This window comes from Silene latifolia, chromosome 11, assembly GCF_048544455.1.
Source record: "Silene latifolia isolate original U9 population chromosome 11, ASM4854445v1, whole genome shotgun sequence".
Classification (NCBI taxonomy): Eukaryota; Viridiplantae; Streptophyta; class Magnoliopsida; order Caryophyllales; family Caryophyllaceae; genus Silene; species Silene latifolia.
The window spans coordinates 162,853,952-162,867,164 of NC_133536.1; the positions used below are offsets into that span (position 1 = coordinate 162,853,952).

General features: G+C 39.7%; 1 non-coding gene across 1 annotated transcript; it reads left to right on the forward strand.

Moving 5' to 3' along the window:
- Positions 1–5,314: 5,314 nt before the first annotated feature.
- On the forward strand, positions 5,315–5,421 carry LOC141616011 (small nucleolar RNA R71). The gene has a single exon (XR_012530391.1). It is a non-coding gene; the product is annotated as a small nucleolar RNA R71 (small nucleolar RNA).
- The last annotated feature ends 7,792 nt before the right edge of the window (positions 5,422–13,213 follow it).

Below are 13,213 nucleotides of genomic sequence, written 5' to 3' on the forward strand. Positions count from 1 at the left end.
TATTAAGTTATATTACAAGTGATTCAAACCAAAATACGATACAAAGGTACAACTCAAAGACTACTCGCTATGACCATCATATCTCGTGAAGACTCATCCCTGCCCGGACCTCAGCTATCAACCACATCAACACCTGCTAAGACCGACTGCTCACCATAAGGGATCACGACAGACACATAACAAACAAACAACCACACAAGGTCAGTACTGAGATAAGACAAAACAACGGCAACTACAACTATCAATACAACACTACTATCAGTCCCAAATTCAACCACCATAATCCAACCAACTCTGTCACTGACTGTCCACTGGATCAGCCCTGCCAGTGGGGGACCGCAGCCATACCCACCAAATCCCCGCTCATCATATCGAGCGATAACCCTGTCCATTAATGTGCACATCCTCTTCCGTGGCGGGTTCCACGAAGGACGAAACTAGGGCGTGAAGCCACTCCCGCAAGTGACCCCACTCAGCCGAGACCGCATCTCGAGAACCGTCAACAACGATCACAACCACAATCACAACACAACACAATTACTATATCAAACAACCACAACACTACCATAACGACCGACACACTAGACCATCTACAGAAACTGAGTAGGCGAACCTACCTTTAAGCAACCGCAACCAATCCATGCCGACAAACAACATATCCAGCGAGCAAGCAAAGCCTATAACCACCATACAAATATCTATTACAACAAGCAATCTTAACTATAGGGAACAAAGGCACGGATGATGATTATGACATACCTACCAGGGAGAAAAGTCAGCAAGAGACCGCTACCCGACACGAGCGACGCCTTCCTAAGGTTCAAGGATCTTCAAAAGGCTTCCATGGAGGTTTTGAGGTGAAGGGAAGGGAAAGGGGCGACTGAAGGATAGGAGGAAAGTGGCGGAAGTGATATGCGGATTTAACAAATCGCGATATAAAACCCTCGCTGAAAACTGGGTACTCGATCGAGTACCCAACATACTCGATCGAGTAGCCCCCTACTCGATCGAGTAACCTAGCTACTCGATCGAGTAGCCTCTACTCTATCGAGTACCACTCTTAACACGCACCCCAAGATGGTTTTGGCATACTTTCCTAAGATTACTCCCGCTCCCAAGGACAGTCAATGATGGTCAAAGGGTCCCTAAAAGGGCGGGTATTACAGCTCATGTCAAGAAGGTGGCTCCCCTTAACCGATTTATAAGTGTTATCTTTGTTGAAATCCGGGTTAAAATGTTTTGCCAACCTTGTCACCAAGCCTCCATTAACAATGAAAGCCACACCATCTTTCCCATTCTCAATATCCAACTATTTTTTGATCAATAGTTGGAGAACATTATACTCACTCTTGTGTTTCCCACCAACATTCAAGAAAGACGCAAGGTAAACAAAGTATAATTCCGTCAAGTGATTGGCTTCATTCCTAGCAATCAAAGTTTTTGCCACGAATTTGTGCCAATACTTATTCCCGGATGATGAATGTACAAGGCATGACACTCTTTGAAAGTAGTGAACATACGACCAGATATAGGTAGCCAAATTGGTTCGGCATCAAATTCCAATGGTTTCTTTGTGAACCGGTCATACCTCTTAAGCCAAAACACTTCACCAAATTCACCTTTGAGCATCGTTCTAGTCTTATTTTCGAGACAGAATTCTACATAATTTCGAGTCTCAATATTATACTCCCTCAAGGAACTAATGAATTCCAAAGTCAAGGAGGGGTATGTCAATTCATTCATTGCAAAGAGGGTTGCTAACCCCATGGACTCGAAAAATGCCTTTGTTTCCTCAAGGACACCTAATTTACTCAAAGCATCTTGACATATGAATTTTGTAGCTAGAATCTTCTTCTTGGCTAGGGATTCGAATGCATTCCTATGCTTATCAGATAAGAAAGTTACCTCCTGATAATTCTTCAATTGTTCCACTTCCGGGATAGAATTAGTAGCTTCCTCAATAACATTGTTTGTTGAAGTAGTAGCTTGCTCCCTTTGTACCAAGACCATTGCTTTGGATACTAGAGCTTGTTATCTTTTAGGCAATTTTGGTGTTTTTGTTACCTTGATTCCTCCCTTGGTCCTTGCCATTGCTTTCCTTCTTGTATCAACACACCAAGTAAATGCTTGAATGCTTCTTTCTTCAAGTTTCAATTGAACGCCTAATCAATTTGGTTTTTTTTTTTTCGAATTTTCACCAACCCTAGAGAAATTGATTGATTTTTTTGAAGAAATTATTGTTTGAATGGTCTTATGTTGATGAAGTAGTTATTTGTTTTTGTTTTGAGCAAGTTTGGACTTGATTTGGGTGAATTTGGATGAGAGATTGTTGTTTTTGGAAGAGGGTTTGAAGGTTGAAGTGAGGGAAATAATTGTGTTTGAATGAAGTGAAACGAAATGAAGAAGAGGGGTTTGGTCCCGTGTTTTTATTGATATAGCAGGTCAGGATGGGAGACTCAGGGTGGAGTCGGGCGGATTTTTGGTCAGGGGAAAAATTACTATTTGAAATGCTTTGGAGACGGGCGGCTTGGAGGCAAGTCGTGTGGATTGGCATATGGCTCGCTCGACTTGTGTTGGAGACGGGCATATTGTCTTCCAGTGAAAATTTTACAATAGAGGGCTCCTTCAAGTCCCACGACCTGAGCTGAGGTCGGGCGTCTTAAGCATTGGCTCGCTCGACTTGAGGTTTGCTCGGGCAGATTTCATTACAGAGTAGTTTTTCATTTTGAAACCCTTTCTCAGTCCCCACAAGCTCAGGCCTGCTCGTGGAGGTCTTCACCCCGTGTGATTTCTTCCTCATTTATTCTTCATTTCTTCTTGGGTAGCATTATAAAGGCTTGGTTAGCCTAGGTATGTGCTTCCCCACACTTGATCATCAAACACTACACATTTGAAGCACATTAAAATCCCTCCCTTACTTGCTCTCATGTCACACAAATTCGTCAAACAAAGCATGTAAAATGCAATGCAAAAATTGAGTAATGTACAAGTTAAATGAAATTCAAGTTAAGAGGTTAGAATATTTACAAATGGTGGTTTAATAAGGACTCCACCAAACTCTCGTTCTTTTGAGAGTTGTCAAGGAGGAAAAGCCAAAGTGTTGTTGATGTTGCTCAACACCTTGTAGAAGTAGTCAAAGGCTTGTTCATTCTCATGGTAAAGGTCTTGCATAGACCCTTGCACATTATTGTCTTCATTGTTGTAATCCGAGTCAAAGTGTTGACAAGGATCCATCGAGCCTTGGTCTAGAGTCATACCATTCCCAATATAGGGATTAACCAATCCTTCAAATTTGTCGTCCCATAGACCGTAAACTTTATTTGCTTTATCTCCTATGTAGGGTGAATCATGAGTTGATAAGAGCAACTCTCCTTCCTTGTTATCATGGCCAGTGAGGCCTTCATCTTTACTTGTCATGAGTGAGCTTCGCAAGCTCTCATTGTTGTTGTGAAAATTTCCATGCTCTCTGAATAGAGCCATTTCAACATCATCGATATCTTTCTTCCAATTGGGCGGTGTGTCTCTGCCCTTCTCTTTGAGATTTCCATCTTTCCCTTGTTCTTTGAATGGAGATTCCATCTTCTTCTTCTCACCCTTTCGAGTATAGTGATCAACCATAAAGCATGGTTCAAACAAGTTAGGAGCTCTCATAGTCTTATCAAGGTTGAAGGTGATTGTCTTATCACCTACTTCAAGTGTGAGCTCTCCATGTTTCACGTCGATCACCGCTCTGGCAGTGTATAGGAATGGTCTTCCTAGAATGATTGGAATGTTGGAATCTTCCTCCATATCAACAATGATAAAGTCCACCGGTATAAAAATTTTCCAAAGTCTTACGGGTACATCTTCCCATACCCCTAAAGGTTTCTTTGTTGAACGATCCGCCATTTTTAATGTCATGTTGGTGCATTTGAGCTCTTCTACTCCTAGTCTTTCACATACCGAATATGGCATGACACTCATACTTGCACCTAGATCACATAGTGCCTTGTTGATTGTGGTATCACCAATGGTACATGGAATGGAGAAACTTCCCGGATATTTGAGCTTTGGAGGGGAACTCCCTTATAGAATTGCACTACTCACCTTTGTGAAGGCAATGGTTTCCAACTTTCGGATGGACTTGTTCTTGGTGAGCATATCTTTCATGTACTTTGCATAGGCCGGAACATGATGGATTAGCTCCGTGAATGGTATAGAGACTTCTAAGTTCTTTACAATCTCCATGAACTTTCCAAGTTGCTCATCAAACTTGGGCTTAGCTTGGCGACTTGGGAATGGAAGTCTAATCACAAAAGGCTCTTTCTCAATTTCTTTAGCCTTCTCTTCATTTCTCTTCTTTGATGAGTCATTGGTAGATGTCTCTACCACCTTAGGATTTCTCCTTAGTGGTTCAATCACATCACTTTGCTTGTCATTCTTCTCAACAATACCTTCTTCAATCAGCACTTTTGGTCCCTCGTATCTAGTACCACTCCTCAAGTGGATAGCATTGATGGTCTCATGTCTTGTGCGAGGATTACCTTGAGGAGGTAATTTTCCCTTTTGTCTTTGGGAGCTAGAAAAGGCCAATTGAGACAATTGAGTCTTCAACATTTTGGTGTGAGCAAGGATATTGTTGATGGTAGTTTCTTTGGCTTGACTATCCCTTTGCATTTGAGCAAAGAAATCTTGTTGGCTCTTTTGCATTTGGAGGACCGCTTTTTGGACATCAAAGGCTTAGTCATTGGGTTGATTGTAGTATGGTCTTTGAGTAGGATTTCTCATTGGAGGTGGTGTATATGTAGGTTGAGGGTTTTGGACATTTTGGCTTTTGTATGAGAGGTTTGGATGGAATTTGGTATTCTCATTGTTGTAGTTAGAATAAGAGGTGCCATTCTTGTATGCTTGGAAAACATTTACTTGTTCATTTGTTCCCCTACATTCATTTTGATCATGTCCCAAGGTTCCAAAACTTTCACATACTCCATTTGGGATTGAGGATGATGTCATCATAGCATTGACATGTTGTTTGGGTGATTTGGAAGCTTCATCAAGCTTGGCCATGGCTTTCTCAAACTTCAAGTTTGTGGTATCGAGATGAGCACTTAGTTGAGCACCCAATTGTGTGATGGAATACACCTCATGCTTCCCTCCTCTAGTGGCCTTTCGTGGCCTACTATATTGGGAATCACGGACCTCCATTTCTTCGATATTGGCCCATGTTTGGTTGTCATCAACCTCGGTAAACCTCCCATTGGAGCCCATATTAAGCACATTTCGTGAGTCTTCATATAAGCCGTTCCAAAACTGTTGAACAAGGAACCACTCACTAAGTCCATGGCGAGGACAAGAGCGACAAGTATCCTTAAATCTCTCCCATGTTTCATATAATGATTCCTCTTCCCTTTGCTTGAACCTGGTGATTTGGCCTCTCAACATGTTGGTCTTCTCCGGAGGATAGAACTTCTTGTAGAAGGCAAGTGCTAACTTTTCCATGAATCAATTCCAAGGGTAGCCTTGTCTAGGCTCTTTAACCATTACTTTGTGGCTCTGATCAAGGAAAAAGGAAACAACACCCATCGAATTTGTTCTTGAGTCACTCCGGTTTGAGAGATTGCATCACAATAGTCACAAAAAGTCTTCATGTATAGATGAGGATCTTCACTAGGCATCCCTCCGAATTGGCTTCTCTCAACTAATTGTATGAATGCGGATTTGGCAATGAAATTACCGGTTAAGTGAGGAAGTGTTGGAGTACCATTTGGTAGGTTCTCCTCGGTTGGTTCGGAATGAGATGAAAATTTAGGCATTGTGGGTTGATTTTGTGGTTGGTTTTGAATTGGGTTCTCCTCTCCTTCTCTTGCAAAAGGGTTGGTAAACACAACACTACCCGATTGGATAATACTGATGCCCACAAGTTCTCCAATACCCAAACTTATCGAAGCCCCTCTAGCGGTTCTTCTAAGATTGGTCAAGGTTCTTTCAATTTCAGGGTCAATAGGCAAAGGTCTACCTTGTGATCTCCTAGATATGCAAAAAGCGAAAAACTAGAAAACAATTAAAACTACCTTGAGGAGTTTGACTTCCCCAAGGTCAAGAAAGACACAACTAAAAACAACAAATGACAACAATTCAATTGAACACCGTCCCCGACAACGGCTCCATTTTTGTCGCGGTTCGAAACTTTGTCGTCTAAGTCAACCAACCAAAACAATATTTATAACTAAACAAACTACTCTTAGTAGAGTAGTAAGTAAATGTTGGATCCCAAAGGACAGGTATTGAATTAAGTTATCGGTTGTAGAAAGCTATGTCTTAGGGTGTCACATATTGGGTTGAGATTAGAGGTATCAAGCTACACTACCTTAACAATGAAATGTAAAGAAATGAAAGTAAAACACGCAAGTAAAGTAGGGGTTTGTAAACAATAGATTAAGGCACTAGGGTGACATGGGTTCATAGGAGATTCATGATGGTGATCATACAAACTTGTTTTCATAGTTGCAAGCAAATTATTGTTGTAGTGGAATCGAGTTAGTTTATATCTTACGATCCATAGGAAGATTTGGGTCCCGGAGCCGAGTCGGTGAAGACTGTACAACACCTACAAGTCGACTTACTTTCTTCCTATTCACTTCTATGTATGGTCTAACAAGACTCGAGTTAGTTTATATCTTACAAGTCTTGTTGAATAGATAAGAGATGTATAAATGCAAGGTTTCATAGTCAAGCATTTTATCAAGCATATCATATGCATAGGTTAACACTACAACAAGTAAACAATATTATGATAATATATTAGATTAAGTATGAATCTATCCCATGTTATAGTTCCCGTAATCCCCCATTAACCCTAGCTAGGAGACTACTCACTCATGACTATGGTAAACATGCTAATGAAGGTGTCAATTATATTAACAAAATTGAACATGGTAAATGAGTAATGTAATAACTAAGCAAGGATAAAAAGGATTATACCAACTTGAGGATGATCCAAATAATAAGCAAATAATAATAGAAGAACACTTGATGAATGATGACGAGTTGTCAAGTCTTCAATAAACCCAAATAGTTTTCAAATTACCCAACTAAAACTAAGAACACTTGAAGGATTAAAGAGGAATTAAGATTTGATTAATATTTAATTAAGAGAATACAACTTGATTAATCCTAAATTCTAACTTGGTAAACTTGGTTGTTAATCCCCTAACACAATGGGGTATTTATACTAAGTACAAGTATTAGGGTAACTAAGGGCTTCAATGACGATTAAGTCCCTAAGAAGATGATTAGTGCTTTGCAAGTCCTAGAGAGAGCCGTCCGGATTGTCATTGAAGCAAACTTGTGCTGCATAGGGATCCGCTCGACCTGATGGTGAGACGCCCGGATCAAGTCTTGAGACGCCCGACCTTTACTTGGGACACCCGGATTGACGGTTCAGACGCCCGGATTGACGGTTCAGACGCCCGGATCTTCGATCAGCTCTTCTTCTTCTTCTTTGACTGCCCAAGGATCCGTGGGGATCGATGGGAGGTCGTGGGGCTCTTCTTCATTACCCATTTATACTTCATCTATTCACTTAGGCCCTTAGTAATGATCTCCTCTTTGATGCCTGGTCATTAGATGCACTCCATTTAGCTCCACTTTGCTCTATAGATGCAAGGTTAGCAATCCTCTCCTTCCAAGGACACAAACCTCAAACAATATGCAAAGTAGGGCACTAAATATAAGAAACGACCCTAATAAGCGCTAGAAAGTATAGGAACAAGGGTAGTTCGGGGACTAAAGGTGCACAAATATGAGTCACATTAGTACATGGCCTACACGACCACACATCAACACGAATTTTTTTCAGTGAATTTTGTCCTCACTCATGCGCATCCCGGGAACCTTCCCAGGACGTCACCCATCCTAAGACTACTCCCAGCCATGCACGATTAATTGTGGAGTTCTTTTGCATGGTAACCAGAAAACAAAGGACACTTTGTTGATATGAGTAGTACTTCCAATTTCTTTAAGCACTGGTCAGTTAAGCTTATCAAAGGACTTCTTCCAGGGGGTACTCCACCCGAATAACATCTTTGGTTAACATGGAGTACTACAACGTGAAATTGTGGACATAGGCTACCCGCACGACGCACGCCAATATGTGGACCTACGACGGTCTAAAGCCACGTTTAGAGACATAGGTGCTTTCCACCGTATCGTTTTAGATCAGACGGTTGTGTTTCGGTGATGGTCTCGAGACGATACAAAGGTGTTCGGAGTCGCCACCAAACAATTATGGAGTGCATGGAGACTGTTCGAGATCTACTTATACCTTGGTCAAACAAAGCATGAAGCGGGTGCTTGATACATATATTAAAGATAAGGACTCGTCCCCCTTTAACATTCTATGCCTAGAATGACTCTTTTTTGCCATGGATAAGGCCATCCTTTATCCAAAGGTTCTGAGTAAGGGGTGACTGGTGAGGGTACGTATTGGGAAGGTCCTTAATCGAATACTCAATCTCGCCCACTTTAGCGGTCTCTACTGATCGATTGTGGTTGCTAGTGAAAAAGTTGATAAAATGGGTTAAATGCATGAATGCGCATCCATTAGTTTAACCTAAGAGGTGAATATTTGCTAAGTCGATTGTTTTATGCATGTACCAAGAAATTGGTGTCAAAGTTGAGATTAGATTGATTTGCATGTGAAACGGAAATTAAACATCCATTTACCAAATTTGGTGTTTAATACGATCCATTTATTGTTCAAAAGAATAAAAGAATAAATGATTAAAATGATAAAATGTTTAAAAGTTTATGTGTGTTAAATCAACCTTCGATACGTCCATGTTAGACCGTAATCGAGGAAGTTTTAAATGTGCTGAAAGACAAGGTCAAGGAAGCACGATGGCCTATATATGTGTGAGTCGTACTACACCATAACAACATGTAGTCAGATTTGACAAGAACCATGAAGACAAGCCCTTTAGGCCTGAGGTTTTGTGTGACATAAGGGATGCCTTCCGAGTTTTAAAATGTCATAAAAAGGGGAAAGAAAGTGTTTGAAATGAATGAATCTGAATGTCGTTTTCATGGCTCGGGATAATTACTATTGTATAAGTAATATCCGATTTCGAGCTCTAACTTGATTATCGATTTTCAAAATTGACATGAATAGTCTAAAAGTTATAGAAAAAGGAAAATAAGTAAAGGAAAATGATTTGATATGAACTAAGAATGTTAAGTTCATTTATTTGTAATTAGTCGACATATGTCATCGTACTCGGATTAAACCAACATGGTATTAGTATCAACCAAGAATGAGTCTTATTTTGAACAAAATGCTTAAAAGTGTAAATAAATGGAAAAGTGGTAAATAAAAGAAAAGGGTATTTCATTACCCATTAATTTGTAATTAACCAACAAATATCATCGAAACACGGGATAAAACCCGTCATGGTATAATTAATCAAGGATGATTTTTGGAGATGGTTAAAAATTTGTAATGAGAAAATAAATTCGATTATTTTCAATTAGATAATTTTTTTGATTTATTTCAAGATTTACTTCCCCTGCGACAGTCAAGTTTTCAAGTTTTATTTTTCCCACGGCGGATTTCCATGCTTGTGTTTATTTTCTTCTCAGCAGTACATTGCTCTTCAATTTCCCCGACGAGAGTTCGTTGTCACCTACAGCCGTCGTATTTCTCAGAAGTCGCACCGAGTCAGCCTCGCCTATTTTAGAGTTCGCTTGCGACCGACGCAAGCCAATTCTCCTCCAGCGGTCTCCGAGATGTCATGTTGCTTATCAATATAAATCTCAAGATCAAGTTTTATCAGTCAACCTCAAGTTTCCCCACAGAGTTCAGCAGTAATGATTCTTCGTGTTCCGGTTAACCTTTAAGAGGTATCAGGTATGTTTTTTCTTATTGCTGGCGAGCTTCCTTACGCCATAGCCCAGGTTATTGTAATCTTCTATTGACCTGCGGGCTATACTTTGACTTTCGCTTTGTCCAAGCCTCAGTCAAAGTGGGGGCTCTATAGATACCTCATTTCTGCACCTCCCGCCAACCACCCGGTGATGATTGGGCTACATGTTTAGCAAACATTACGACTTTATGACGTTTAATAAATCCGTCGACAAATGGTATCTCAAACATTCGTGTCAACCACTTGCCGCCATCTACGTGCCTACACGGTTGTTTTAATAATAATTAGAGTTTATTTGGAGTTCGGGTCAAAAACTGTCTTCATTTTCTAAAATCATCTCAACCCAAGTCGGAATATTCTGGAAATTCGTTGCGCAAATATTATTTTAATATTAATTTTCGACAAATATCTTGCCTTGCGGAATAAGGAAGACGTATATCTTCTTCTTTCCTCTTTCAAAACCGCAAATATTTCTTACCGAGGAGGAAAGGCCTCGGGAGAAGACGTAGTGCTTACCGGGCCTCTTAGAAAGGCCGCAGGAGCAATGCCTACTCCTAGGCCTGTTTTCTAGCAGTTTTGATTTTTTTTCTAGATCTTTTTTCTAAAACTATAAATAAAGGGCTTCGTTCTTCATATTTTTCAAGCGAGTGTCCGCCCTTGTCTTCTCTCTTTGCATTCTAGACCTACGCTACTGCTTTTGACATCTACGCGCTTGATCAATTCGAACACGTAAGCCCGAATCATTTCGTGGTACCCGTCTTGTTGCATGACCGACCAAATTAGACCAGTACACATCAATCAATCTTAATCAATCTTGCTAAATTTCTTGAGTAATCGAGGGCACTTTCACCATACATTAAAGTTCAAGTCGAGTTACCACTAAAAGATGATTTAGTTAAATCTTGCTTCGCTAACATGTAAGTCTGAGAGTGTAATCCCATCTTTTAATATTGTAATACTGTTTTATTATAATATTTTGTAAGACTTTATGTCATAAGAATGCCCAGGAGTTGTATTTGTTTCATAAAAATCAAGTTTTGTAAAACACTTTTTTGACGAAACAATAGAAAAACGACCGGGGGGGGATCGCATCAACTAATGCGCGCCTCTTCCAGGGGCAGCTTATCAATCGCAGCTCTTCTTCTTCTTCTTCTTATTCTTCTTCTTCTTCTTCTTCTTCTTCTTCTTCTTCTTCTTCTTCGAGTCTTTGTTACTTCGCCTTCCACTTCCTTTCTCCGTTTTTTCTTCTTTATTTTGCGTAAGTAATATTTTTAAATTGTTTTTATCAACTCCTTCTCGACTTAGATTCCTAGCAATCAATATTAGCGGGTTTTTACCACTTAATCAAATCCGAGTTTGAGTACTTCGATTTTCTCATGTCAAATCTCTTAAATTCGACCTTTGTACATGTTTTTGATTTGTTTTCATCCTATAATCTGACTGAATTTGTCAAATTCGACCATAATAATTGATTAATCCTGCCTCAATTCATGATTGGTCGAGCTTGTAGTTCATAAATCGATTTCGATTTTCTTTTCTTCGTAAATATGCTGTATAATCCCCGATAATTCAACTTTGACGAGTTTCTGACGATCCAAGTGCATAAAATAAAATATGTCTAAATCACTTCCTTTGAGTCATAGTTAATAAAAACAATCGACTTAAACACCATGAACAATAACAAACCGCGAACCTGACTTTCACAGTCAGAGTCGGTCTCCAAAACAGATGCGGAGGATGCTGCGCCTCTTCGAGAGGGCGCGTCATCTGCTGCGCCTGTTTCGAGTTGGATTCTCACCCTGAACTCAGTTTGCCTCGATGTAATCCGTGTATATTCTTTATAAATCGACTAATATCCTTATTTGTCGCTTAATTTTAATATTTTATTTCTTTGCTTTAGTTTGTCACCTTTATTTATTCTTTCCATTTATTTTATTTTATTTTCTTTTTTAAAAAGAATTCTTTTCGAGCATCCTTATGACGTGAATTCAATCCTTTTCGCCTTGTAATTCAAATTTTGTATTTCAAGTATTTTATATTCTTTTTTGCTTGCCTTTTTCACATGTAAAGAATGTAAACTCCTATTAGACCTCATAATTTGCTTTCTAATTCATTGACATAGTCTAATTTCAAATGCTAGGTTTAACAAAATGTGTGTCACATTCATGCATATAATCAACAATATCGAGTATAAACGACATTCCTAATCATTAGTAGAGGCCGCTATCGAGGCGAGCGGGATTAGGTGTTCGATTAAAGAACTTCCTAGTACGTATCCTTACCCCCTTACTCAGGTATCGTGAGCACCCGTGTTCATTGGCATTGCGAGAGTCATTCTAGACATTGAATGCAAAGGGTAACAAATTTCTTAGTGTTCATGTCGATACTTTATGTTTTGACATGGCATAAAGTATTCGAACAATTTTAAAATTTCCACAAAAATTGGTGGCGACTCCTTAAATGCAGGCTTGTTAGCCTTTCACCAGTTTCTAAGCCTCTCAAATCGGTTACGGCACATGACGTGCTTTGTTTACAAAGTTACGTGAGAAGAAGTGCCACCGCTATAACAAATAACGACCACGTGCGCGCGGTGCTGGTGTCGTTGGTCCACAATTATGGAGGGAGTAAAGAGCCCTGTATGGTGTGTGGGGACATTAATGCCATTATAGCTATTGATGGAAGAATAAGAGGTCTCCTCTAACAGGGGCTGAGATGAGACCAATGACTCAGGCTATTCAAGAGCAAGTGTTAACTCTATGACTTAAAGGGTTGTGGCTCCTTTTATATATGGAATAATAAGCATGAGTAACATAACAAAGTTTATAGCAGGGTTGATAGAGTTTTCAATAATGAGGACTGGTTGAATGCATACCTTGGTAGTTATGCCACTTTGTACCTGAGAGTCTATTTTACAATTGCCCTTGTTTGGTCAACTTTAAAGAAACGTTGGAAAAAAGAAGATCACCTTTTATGTATTATAATATGTGGTCTATGACCTCTGAATTTGAAGAGGTGGTTGCTAGAGGATGGAATATGAAAGTGCATGGGACCTGTATGTATAAGGTGATCTTAACGGCTTAAATAAATAGCTAAGGAAGGTGAACTCTGATCAATTTAGTGATATAGAAAATCCAACTAAGGTAAGTGAGTTATCTCTTGCTCACTTCCAGACATTTCTTGGTACATCAAAACATGTGACACCTATTAAGATGAGTGTGGTGAAATAAGGTAAGCGCTTGAACATGGTTCGTACTGAGTTACTGCTGGCCCCAGTGACCTCTACTGAGGTAAAAAAAAAGCTATGTTTGATATTC